The sequence below is a fragment of the Dendrobates tinctorius genome, unplaced genomic scaffold (assembly GCF_039654945.1).
Source record: "Dendrobates tinctorius isolate UK_male_01 unplaced genomic scaffold, ASM3965494v1 ptg000138l, whole genome shotgun sequence".
Classification (NCBI taxonomy): domain Eukaryota; kingdom Metazoa; phylum Chordata; class Amphibia; order Anura; family Dendrobatidae; genus Dendrobates; species Dendrobates tinctorius.
The window spans coordinates 28,684,610-28,696,885 of NW_027361806.1; the positions used below are offsets into that span (position 1 = coordinate 28,684,610).

The 12,276-nt window shown below is 47.7% G+C and overlaps 1 protein-coding gene across 1 annotated transcript in view; it reads left to right on the plus strand.

Moving 5' to 3' along the window:
* The first annotated feature begins 5,153 nt into the window (after window positions 1-5,153).
* Window positions 5,154-12,276, plus strand: part of LOC141048854 (uncharacterized) — a 69,504-nt gene continuing 62,381 nt past the window's right edge. Inside the window, exon 1 of the mRNA XM_073544940.1 lies at window positions 5,154-5,430. The gene's annotated coding sequence lies outside the window, so the exon portion shown is untranslated. The remainder of the gene's footprint in view (window positions 5,431-12,276) is intronic.

Genomic DNA, 12,276 nt, shown 5'->3' on the forward strand with positions numbered 1-12,276 from the left:
AGGATTTGGGAGTGGAGGGGGATGGGACCAAATCTATGGCCAGGATAGAAAGGAGCCAGGACCCGCAGAGCATCGCAGCTATGATAGAAAGGTGTCAGGACCCGCAGAGCATCGCAGCTATGATAGAAAGGTGTCAGGACCCGCAGAGCATCGCAGCTATGATAGAAAGGTGTCAGGACCCGCAGAGCATCGCAGCTATGATAGAAAGGTGTCAGGACCCGCAGAGCATCGCAGCTATGATAGAAAGGTGTCAGGACCCGCAGAGCATCGCAGCTATGATAGAAAGGTGTCAGGACCCGCAGAGCATCGCAGCTATGATAGAAAGGTGTCAGGACCCGCAGAGCATCGCAGCTATGATAGAAAGGTGTCAGGACCCGCAGAGCATCGCAGCTATGATAGAAAGGTGTCAGGACCCGCAGAGCATCGCAGCTATGATAGAAAGGTGTCAGGACCCGCAGAGCATCACAGCTATGATAGAAAGGTGTCAGGACCCGCAGAGCATCGCAGCTATGATAGAAAGGTGTCAGAACCCGCAGAGCATCGAAGCTATGATAGAAAGGTGTCAGGACCCGCAGAGCATCGCAGCTATGATAGAAAGGTGTCAGGACCCGCAGAGCATCGCAGCTATGATAGAAAGGTGTCAGGACCCGCAGAGCATCACAGCTATGATAGAAAGGTGTCAGGACCCGCAGAGCATCGCAGCTATGATAGAAAGGTGTCAGGACCCGCAGAGCATCGCAGCTATGATAGAAAGGTGTCAGGACCCGCAGAGCATCACAGCTATGATAGAAAGGAGCCAGGACCCGCAGAGCATCGCAGCTATGATAGAAAGGTGTCAGGACCCGCAGAGCATCGCAGCTATGATAGAAAGGTGTCAGGACCCGCAGAGCATCGCAGCTATGATAGAAAGGTGTCAGGACCCGCAGAGCATCACAGCTATGATAGAAAGGTGTCAGGACCCGCAGAGCATCGCAGCTATGATAGAAAGGTGTCAGGACCCGCAGAGCATCGCAGCTATGATAGAAAGGTGTCAGGACCCGCAGAGCATCGCAGCTATGATAGAAAGGTGTCAGGACCCGCAGAGCATCGCAGCTATGATAGAAAGGTGTCAGGACCCGCAGAGCATCGCAGCTATGATAGAAAGGTGTCAGGACCCGCAGAGCATCGCAGCTATGATAGAAAGGTGTCAGGACCCGCAGAGCATCGCAGCTATGATAGAAAGGTGTCAGGACCCGCAGAGCATCGCAGCTATGATAGAAAGGTGTCAGGACCCGCAGAGCATCGCAGCTATGATAGAAAGGTGTCAGGACCCGCAGAGCATCGCAGCTATGATAGAAAGGTGTCAGGACCCGCAGAGCATCGCAGCTATGATAGAAAGGTGTCAGGACCCGCAGAGCATCGCAGCTATGATAGAAAGGTGTCAGGACCCGCAGAGCATCGCAGCTATGATAGAAAGGAGTCAGGACACGCAGAGCATCGCAGCTATGATAGAAAGGTGTCAGGACCCGCAGAGCATCGCAGCTATGATAGAAAGGTGTCAGGACCCGCAGAGCATCGCAGCTATGATAGAAAGGTGTCAGGACCCGCAGAGCATCGCAGCTATGATAGAAAGGTGTCAGGACCCGCAGAGCATCGCAGCTATGATAGAAAGGTGTCAGGACCCGCAGAGCATCGCAGCTATGATAGAAAGGTGTCAGGACCCGCAGAGCATCGCAGCTATGATAGAAAGGTGTCAGGACCCGCAGAGCATCGCAGCTATGATAGAAAGGTCAGGACCCGCGGAGCATCGCAGCTATGATAAAAAGGTGTCAGGACTCGCACAGCATCGAAGCTATGATAGAAAGGAGTCAGGACTCGCAGAGCATTGCAGCTGTGATAGAAAGGTGTCAGGACCCGCAGAGCATCGCAGCTATGATAGAAAGGTGTCAGGACACGCAGAGCATCGCAGCTATGATAGAAAGGTGTCAGGACCACAGAGCATTGCAGCTATGATAGAAAGGAGTCAGGACACGCAGAGCATCGCAGCTATGATAGAAAGGTGTCAGGACCCGCAGAGCATTGCAGCTGTGATAGAATGGTGTCAGGACCCGCAGAGCATCGCAGGTATGATAGAAAGAAGTCAGGACCAGCAGAGCATCGCAGCTATGATAGAAACGTGTCAGGACCTGCAGAGCATCGCAACTATGACAGAAAGGTGTCAGGACCCACAGAGCATCGCAGCTGTGATAGAATGGTGTCAGGACCCGCAGAGCATCACAGCTATGATAGAAAGGTGTCAGGACCCGCAGAGCATTGCAGCTGTGATAGAATGGTGTCAGGACCCGCAGAGCATCGCAGCTATGATAGAAACGTGTCAGGACCTGCAGAGCATCGCAGCTATGATAGAAAGGTGTCAGGACCCGCAGAGCATTGCAGCTATGACAGAAAGGTGTCAGGACCCGCAGAGCATTGCAGCTGTGATAGAATGGTGTCAGGACCCGCAGAGCATCGCAGCTATGATAGAAACGTGTCAGGACCTGCAGAGCATCGCAGCTATGATAGAAAGGTGTCAGGACCCGCAGAGCATTGCAGCTGTGATAGAATGGTGTCAGGACCCGCAGAGCATCGCAGCTATGATAGAAAGGTGTCAGGACCTGCAGAGCATCGCAGCTATGATGGAAAGGTGTCAGGACCTGCAGAGCATCGCTGCTGGGATAGAAAGGAGCCAGGACCCGTAGAGCATTGCAGCTATGACAGAAAGGTGTCAGGACCCGTAGAGCATTGCAGCTACGACAGAAAGGTGTCAGGACCCGTAGAGCATCGCAGCTATGATAGAAAGAAGTCAGGACCAGCAGAGCATCGCAGCTATGAAAGAAAGGTGTCAGGACCTGCAGAGCATCGCAGCTATGACAGAAAGGTGTCAGGACCCGCAGAGCATCGCGGCTATGATAGAAAGGTGTCAGGACCTGCAGAGCATCGCAGTTATGACAGAAAGGTGTCAGGACCCGCAGAGCATCGCAGCTGTGATAGAAAGGTGTCAGGACACGCAGAGCATTGCAGCTGTGATAGAATGGTGTCACGACCCGCAGAGCATCGCAGGTATGATAGAAAGAAGTCAGGACCAGCAGAGCATCGCAGCTATGAGAGAAAGGTGTCAGGACCTGCAGAGCATCGCAGCTATGACAGAAAGGTGTCAGGACCCGCAGAGCATCGCAGCTATGATATAAAGGTGTCACGATCCGCAGAGCATCGCAGCTATGATAGAAAGGTGTCAGGACATGCAGAGCATCGCAGCTACGATAGAAAGGTGTCAGGACTCGCAGAGCATCGCAGCTATGATAGCAAGGTGTCAGGATATGCAGAGCATCGCAGCTATAACAGAAAGGTGTCAGGAACCGCAGAGCATGGCAGCTATTATAGAAAGGAGTCAGAACCCGCAGAGCATTGTAGATGATGTAGAAAAGAGTCAGAACCCGCAGAGCATCGCACCTGTGATAGAAAGGTGTCAGGACCTGCAGAGCATCGCAGCTATGATAGAAAGGTGTCAGAAACGCAGAGCATTGCAGCTGTGATAGAAAGGTGTCAATACACGCAGAGCATTTCAGTTATGATAGAAAGTTGTCAGGACCCTCAGTCTGTCGTAGCTATGATAGAAAAGAGTCAAGACAAGCAGAGCATTGCAGCTATGACAGGTGTCAGGACATGAAGAGCATCGCAGCTATGACAGAAAGGTGTCAGGATATGCAGAGCATCGCAGCTGTAACAGAAAGGTGTCAGGAACCGCAGAGCATGGCAGCTATTATAGAAAGGAGTCAGAACCCGCAGAGCATTGTAGCTGATGTAGAAAAGAGTCAGAACCCGCAGATCATCGCAGATGTGATAGAAAGGTGTCAGGACTCGCAGAGCATCGCCATTGTCTCCTCCATATGTCTCTGAACTAATCTCCCGATATCTTCCCTCACATAATCTTTGGTCCTTTCAAGACCTCCTTCTCTCCTCCACACTTATTCGCTCCTCACCCAACCGCCTCCAAGACTTCTCCCGAATAGCCCCTGTCCTCTGGAATTCTTTGCTCCAACACGTCCGACTATCAACTACACTCGGATCCTTCAGACGGAACCTGAAATCCCACCTCTTCAGGAAAGCCTACAGCCTGCAGTGACCCCGCTGCCTCCTCACCACTACCGGAGATATCACCTCAACCAACACTGGAACTGCTGCAACCCCCCGACCTACTGTCTCCTTCCCCACCATCCTGTAGCATGTAAGCACCATGGAACCAATGGCGCTATAGAAATAAATAATAATAATAATGATAGAAAGGTGTCAGGACCCGCAGAGCATCGCAGCTATGATAGAAAGGTGTCAGGACTAGAGATGAGCGAATTTGCTTGGAAAATGATTGCTAAACATAAATTCGGCACGAATATGGCACATTCGGATTCATAATCGTAAATCCTAGCAAAATTTCATAAAATCGGTAAGATTTGCTAAAAGTGCGGGTAAATATTTGCGTTGCCACCAAAATATTTTCAGCACTTTAGCAATGATAATGGTGGTGTATGATGAGCGTTTGGCACGTGTAGATGAGGGGAGGGGGTTTGCAGAGCTCAGAGGCGCGGCGTTCTTGGAAGCACTGGAGGGGTTTTTTCCTAACTTTATGTGTGCACATTGTGGCTAGGCAATCGGTGCAGGAAACACCCACAATGTCCTGACACAACGGCTTGTGTCATTGGCTGCTGAAATCACATGTCCCTCTGCATATAAAGAGCGGACATCTTGTTTTAGTGCCATTTTCACACTGAGACAGCGCAGAGATGCTGCTCCTGACGCTGCCACTGTTAGCAGCAAGATTTCAGCTATTTAGTTAGCGGTTGTCTTTCAGTCGGATAGTGTCCAGTGTGGCTATAAAATTTACCTTCCAGAATTTTTTTTTTTTGGGGGGGGCATAACTGAGGTTCTCAGACCACGCCGGCAGGGCACATGTCCTACAAGTGTGTTGTGCGCTGCTTCTATAGTGCGCCATGCACAAGTATAGCATTCTAATGAATATTATTGTCACAATTTCCACTCCGTTTGTGTCTTTTTGTTACTTTGTGTCGGGGCTGTCAGTCTGTGCTGCAATCACCTGTGTTCATTTTCCTTAATCAGGCTTCTACTTAAGCAGGCTAGTTCCTCCCCCCCAGTGTCAATCGTACATTTGCTGTTGCCTGTGGAACATTGATCCCGCTGCACTCTGTGCCTGACCCAGCTTGACTTGATTCTCTTCCCAGACTCTGACCCTTTGCTTGTGACCTGACTTTTCTTGTGCCTGCCCCCTGGGAACTGTTTTGTCTCTCTGACTTTCCTGACCTCGGCTCATGTATAGGACTTTGTCTCTGACTTCCCTTTGTTGTACTGCGCCATTTCCTGGACCTGACCTCGGATTTTTTTTACCTCCCTTTACTTACAGTAAGTAATATATATTTTTACTGTCGTGGCTTGCGTCACAATTATTTCAGTAGCTAAATGTGAAAAAGCCTGCTATATCCCACATTGTCATTTATTGCTGTAGCAATATGAAACTGTCTGCAGACCTAAGGCGCTTTAAAAATGTTATAACTTTCTCCTCTGCTGTCCCTGCCCTGAGTCGCCCTCCTCCTCTTCCTACCTTGACAGCACAGTACAGTCCGCGGGTGCCTCAAATGAGTCTCATCGCAAATAGATCACCTTTACCCAACTGGTTAATGTCTCTTGAAGGTTTGGTTGATGCTCGGACAAAACTTTGTCCGGCCATAGATTGTGTCAGAAAAACTGGCCATCGGTGCAGATGATTTCCTCCTCTTGACACTGCGAATGTTTAGAGCAGACCTCTGATTCCCATGGCATGCAATGTGTGAACAGCTCTGCAGACTCCGCTATCTATGGTTCCCAAGAGTCAGTTGGGCGCTTGGAGAGTTGTGAGGGGGAAAAAAAAGGTTAGTTGTGGTGCCACCACTGAGGACTGCACTGTGTGTGATGTTAAGGTGGAGGAAGAGGAGCAGAGGCCACTTGATGCAGCGTTTGCCATCTACTGGAGCACGTGCTCTTTCTGGCCCTCATCTACAAAGAGTACCGTTGTACGGCTGCCAACCAAAGGGGGCTGAGTTGCCCACCCAGTAACAGAAGTTGTAAAAATGCTGCGAAAATTCTGACTGAAGCAAAACAAACCAACTTCTCATTCCTCATATCATGCCTATCTCACAACCCTAAACAGCTGTTCAGGACTTTCCATTCTCTTCGGCGTCTACCAGTTCCCCCTCCCTCTCCTCTCAGCTGAATGCTTTGCCTCACCACCTGTGAACGTATAACGTCCCACCTCACTCCAAACTTTACCACCCTCTTCATCACAAGCCTAACCCACCTCTTCAACCTGTCACTAACAACTGGTGTCTTCCATCCTGATTATGCAAATTGTCTCTTCAGAGAGGAAGAGGACTGAACTCTAATGCCACCTATTGGAAGTAGCAATCCTAGAAGTCATTGTCGACCCTTTAAGGAGCCTTGTCACATGGCTTAGTTTTAGATAAAAGCCAAGCCAGAATCTCAATTTGCAGACACTGTTTCTTGTGTTTTTTTTAACCCCTTCACTACCAAGGGTGGTTTGCACGTTACAGAGGCGTATCTAGGCTTTCTGGCACCCGGGGCAAGAATTCGGTTTGGCGCCCCCCCCAAGTACATATGCGACTTGCACACTTAGCCATGTACCCACGAGCTGCTCCTCCTAATGCTCTCAGTGTTCAGTAAAAAACTGAGAGAAGCAGGAAGAGAAGCTCGTTGTCACAGGACCATAACTATGAAAATCGCATATGAGTGAAGTGTCCGTGTGATGACTACTGGAACCTGCAGAGCTGAGTCCTGACATTGCAGCTTCTGAATTCTCACAATGAATGCACTGCACACTTTTAGGATTCTCCCTTGCCGATGTACAGTCATGTCAGCACAAGTATGTGATTTATATACTTCTGGCCGCATTCAGACTAGACGTGCCCGGCCTCGCTCCGTTCATTTTCATTGAGTGAGGCCACACATGTCTAGTCAGCATGTGACCGCATGTATGTAAATTACCGGCACGAGAGAATCCTAACAGCGTTCAGTGAGCACTGTGAGAATTCAGACGTCTGCAGTCACATAGAATGTCTGCAGACTCCGCACAAACCTGGACAACCCCTGTAATGCTCCTAACAAATAAAAACATGAGAATTAGTCAGTATCACAAATAACATTTACATCCAGGTACCTTATAGATGACGTCGTCTCTGCAGTCAGTCTCCTTTTCTTCTAGACCCCATGATGAGTTTTCTCATCCACATCTCGTCTCTGTAGACTTCCATCTTCTCCGGTCTTCTGCAGCAAATCTCCACATGATCCCCTTAAAGACAGAAGTGTCATTATAATGCTCCTAAATAAAAATATCTGCAATATACTGTCACCTCACACTATTCCCCTCCCTCCTCATACGGTCTCCTCTAACATCCCCTCTGTTCACCATACTGTCTCCTCATATATTTACCCCCTCACTCTCTATACTGTCTGCTCACACATACCCCCGACTCCCCATACTGTGTCTGCACACATACATTAACCCATTCGCTCCCCATACTGTCTGCACCAATCCCCCATACTGTTTCCTCATACATACTCTTTATTTTGTGTCCTCAAATCTCCCCACACATTAAATCCCCCCATCCCCATTCCAAATCCCCCCCACACATTAAATAACCCCCCATCCCCACTCCAAATCCCCCCACACATTAACCCAATCCCCACTAATTAACGCCCCCATACATTAACCCAATCCCCACTCATTAACCCCCATCCCCATTCATTAACCCCCGCACACATTAACCCAATCCCCACTCATTAACCCCATCACCACTCCAAATCCCCCCACACATTAACCCCCATCCCCACTCATTAACGCCCCCACACATTAATCCCCATCCCCATTCATTAACTCCCGCACACATTAACCCAATCCCCACTCATTAACCCCCATCACATTAAATAACCCCCATCTCCACTCCAAATCCCCCCCACACATTAACACCATGGCATCCCCACTCATTAACCCCCATCACCACTCATTAACCCCCATCCCCACTCCAAATACCCCCACACATTAACCCCCATCCCCATTCATTAATCCCCACACACATTAACCCCCATCCCCACTCATTAACCCCCATCCCCACTCTAAATACCCCCACACATTAACCGCCATCCCCTCTACAAATCCCCCCCATCTCCACTCATTAACTCCCCATCTCCCATCTTCGGTGGTTCTTCAGCTCCACAGAGGAGCACACTTACCACCAGCGTTTGCTTTGGGCGCCGGGGAGTGACGTCAGCAGCGTGATCACATGACCTGATCACGCTGCTGACGTCGCTCTGGCTCGGCGGTCAGAGCTTCAATTGTACAGGCGTCTGTATAGACGCCAGTACAATTGCTCCCTGGGAGCCGGCACGGCCTCCTTCTCTGCGCCGGCTGTCAGCTTGACAGCCGTCACAGAGAACCGCCGACTCTCAGGCGGGGGGGCGGCAGAACGCAGCCGCCAGGGAGGACACTGCGGACCGCTGCATTAGGCGGCCCGACTGCGCCCCCCAGCTGGCTGCGCCCGGGGCAACTGCCCCGGCTGCCCCCCCCTAGATACGCCACTGGCACGTTAACTCCCGGGCCAATTTTTACAATTCTGACCACTGTCCCTTTATGAGGTCATAACTCTGGAACGCTTCCATGGATCCCGGTGATTCTGACATTGTTTTCTCGTGACATATTGTACTTCATGTTAGTGGTAAAATTTCATTCAAATAACTTGCGTTTATTTGTGAAAAAAACGGAAATTTGGCGAAAATTTCGCAATTTTCCAACTTTGAATTTTTATGCCCTTAAATCACAGAGATACGGCACACAAAAAACTTAATAAATAACATTTCCCACGTTTACTTTACATCAGCACAATTTTGGAACCAAAATTTTTTTTTGTTAGGAAGTTATAAGGGTTAAAAATTGACCAGCGATTTCTCATTTTTGCAACACCATTTTATTTTTAAGGACCACATCACATTTGAAGCTACTTTGAGGGGTCTATATGGTAGAAAATACCCAAAAGTGACACCATTCTAAAAACTGCACCCCTTAAGGTGCTCAAAACCACATTCAAAAAGTTTATTAACCCTTTAGTTGCGTCACAGGAATTTTTTGAATATTTAAAAAAAAATGAACATTTAACTTTTTTTCACAAAAAAAATACTTCAGGTTCAATTTTTTCTATTTTACCAAGGGTAACAGGAGAAGTTGGACTGCAAAAGTTAATGTGCAAATTGTCCTGAGTACGCTGATACCTGATTTGTGGGGGGGAACCACTGTTTCGGCGCATGGCAGACCTCAGTAGGGAAGGAGCGCCGTTTGACTTTTTCAATGCAAAATTGGCTGGAATTCAGATCGGACGCCATGTCGCGTTTGGAGAGCCCCTGATGTACCTAAACAGTGGAAACCCCCCCCAAGTGACCCCATTTTGGAAACTAGACCCCCCAAGGAACTTATCTAGATATGTGGTGAGAACTTTGAACCCACAAGGGCTTCACAGAAGTTTATAACGTACAGCGGTACAATTAAAAAATCATATTTTTTCCACAAAAATGATCTTTTCACCCCCAATTTTTATTTTTCCAAGGGTAACAGGACCCTAAAAGTTATTGTGCAATTTGTCCTGAGTAGGCTGATACCCCATATGTGGGTGTAAATGACTATTTGGGTGCATAGCAGAGCTCGGAAGGGAAGCAGCGCCATTTGACGTTTTTGGCTAGAATTGAGATCGGACACCATGTCGCGATTGGAAAACCCCTGATGTACCAAAACAGTGGAAACCCCCCACAAATGACACCATTTGGGAATCTAGACCCCCCCAAGGAACTTATCTAGATGTGTGGTGAGCACTTTGAACCCCCCAGTGCTTCTCAGAAGTTTATAACGCCAGGGCGTGAAAATAAAAAAATCGTATTTTTTCCACAAACATCATCTTTTAGTCCCCATTTTTTTATTTTCCCAAGGGTAACAGGAGAAATTGGACCCCAAAAGTTGTTGTCCAATTTGTCCTGAGTACGCTGACACCCCATATGTGGGAGAAAACTACTGTATGGGGACACGTTGGGGCTCGGAAGGGAAGTAGTGACGTTTTGGAATGCAGACTTTGATGGAATGGTCTGCGGCTGTCATGTTGCCTTTGGAGAGCCCCTAATGTACCTAAACAGTGGAAACCTCCCACAAATGACCCCATTTTGGAAACGAGACCCCCCAAGGAACTTATCTAGATGTGTGGTGAGCACTTTGAACCCCCCCAGTGCTTCACAGAAGTTTATAACGACCGGGCGTGAAAATAAAAATATCGTATTTTTTCAACAAACATCATCTTTTAGTCCCCATTTTTTTTATTTTCCCAAAGGTAACAGGAGAAATTGGACCCCAAAAGTTGTTGGCCAATTTGTCCTGAGTACGCTGATACCCTATATGTGGGAGAAAACTACTGTATGGGCACACGTCGGGGCTCGGAAGGGAAGTAGTGACGTTTTGGAATGCAGACTTTGATGGATTGGTCTGCGGGTGTCATGTGTGTTTGGAGAGCCCCTGATGTACCTAAACTATTGAAACTCCCCACAAGTGACCCCATTTTGGAAACTAGACCCCCCACGGAACTTATCTAGATGTGTGGTGAGCACTTTGAACCCCCAAGTGCTTCACAGAAGTTTATAACGCCTGGGCGTGAAAATAAAAAAATCATTTTTTTCCGCAAATTTTCCCAATTTTTTATTTTCCTAAGGGTAACAGGAGAAATTGGACCCCAAAAGTTGTTTTGTAATTTGTCCTGAGTAGGCTGATACCCCATATGTGGGGGTAAAACACTGTTTGGGCGCATGGCAGAGCTTGGAAGGGAAGGACCACCATTTGACTTTTTCAACGCAGAATTGGCTGGAATTGAGATCAGAGGCCATGTTGCATTTGGAGAGCCCCTGATGTGCCCAAACAGTGGAAACCCCAATTTTAACTCCAACCCTAACCCCAACACACCCCTAACCCTAATCTGAGCCCTAACCCTAACCCTAGCCCTAACCCTAGCCCTAATGGGAAAATGGAAATAAATACATTTTTTTTTAGTTTTATTATTTTTCCCTATCTAAGGGGGTGATAACGGGGGGTTTGATTTACTATTTATGGCGGTTTTTATGTTTGGCGGCTGTCACACGCTAAAAGACGCTTTTTATTGTAAAAATAGTTTTTGCATCACCACATATTGAGAGCTATGATTTTTCCATATTTTGTCTCACCGAGTCATGTGAGGTCTTATTTTTTGCGGGACGAGTTGACATTTTTATTGGTACCATTTTCGGGCACGTGACATTTTTTGATCGCTTTTTATTCTGATTTTTGGGACACAGAATGAACAAAAACCAGCGTTCCATGAATTTCTTTTGCGGTAAAATTGATAAAGCGTTTTTATTCTTCGGGTCAGTACGGTTACAGCGATACCTCATTTAGGTCATTTTTCTATGTTTTGTCGTTTTTTTGCAATGAAAACAATTTTATGTAAAAAATAATTATTTTTGTATCGCTTTATTCTGTGAGCTATAACTTTTTTATTTTTTCGCTGATGATGCTGTATGGCAGCTCGTTTTTTGCGGGACAAGATGACGTTTCCAGCGGTACCATGGATATTTATATGCGTCTTTTTGATTGCGCGTTATTGCACTTTTTGTTTGGTGGTATGATAATAAATCATTATTTTTTGCTTCGTTTTTTATTTTTTAAGGGGTTCGCTAAAGGGGTTAACTAATGGGACAGTTTTATAGGGCGGGTTGCTACGGACGCGGCAATACCAAATATGTGTACTTTTATTATTTTTTGTTTTTTATTTTGAAAAAATGGATTTATTTGGGAATATTTTTTTTTTTTTTTAAATTTATTTTTCACACTTTTTTTTTACTTTATTACCTTGTCCCAGGTGGGACATCACTGTCCTGTGACAGATCGCTGATCTGTCACATCACAGATCACTGTGACAGATCAGCAATCTGTCACAGGCACTGCTGCAGACTTCCTCATGCCTGCGCTTTGCAGGCAGTGAGGAAGTCAGCTCCCTACAGGCCCCCAAAGGCCCCCGTCGCCATCTTGGATCCGGGGGCCTGTAGGGAAAGAGACCCCCGCAGCAGCGCTGCACATTGCGCTGCTGTGGGGGGCTCAGGGAAGCACGGAGGGAGCCCCCTCCCTGCCGATGCTTCCCT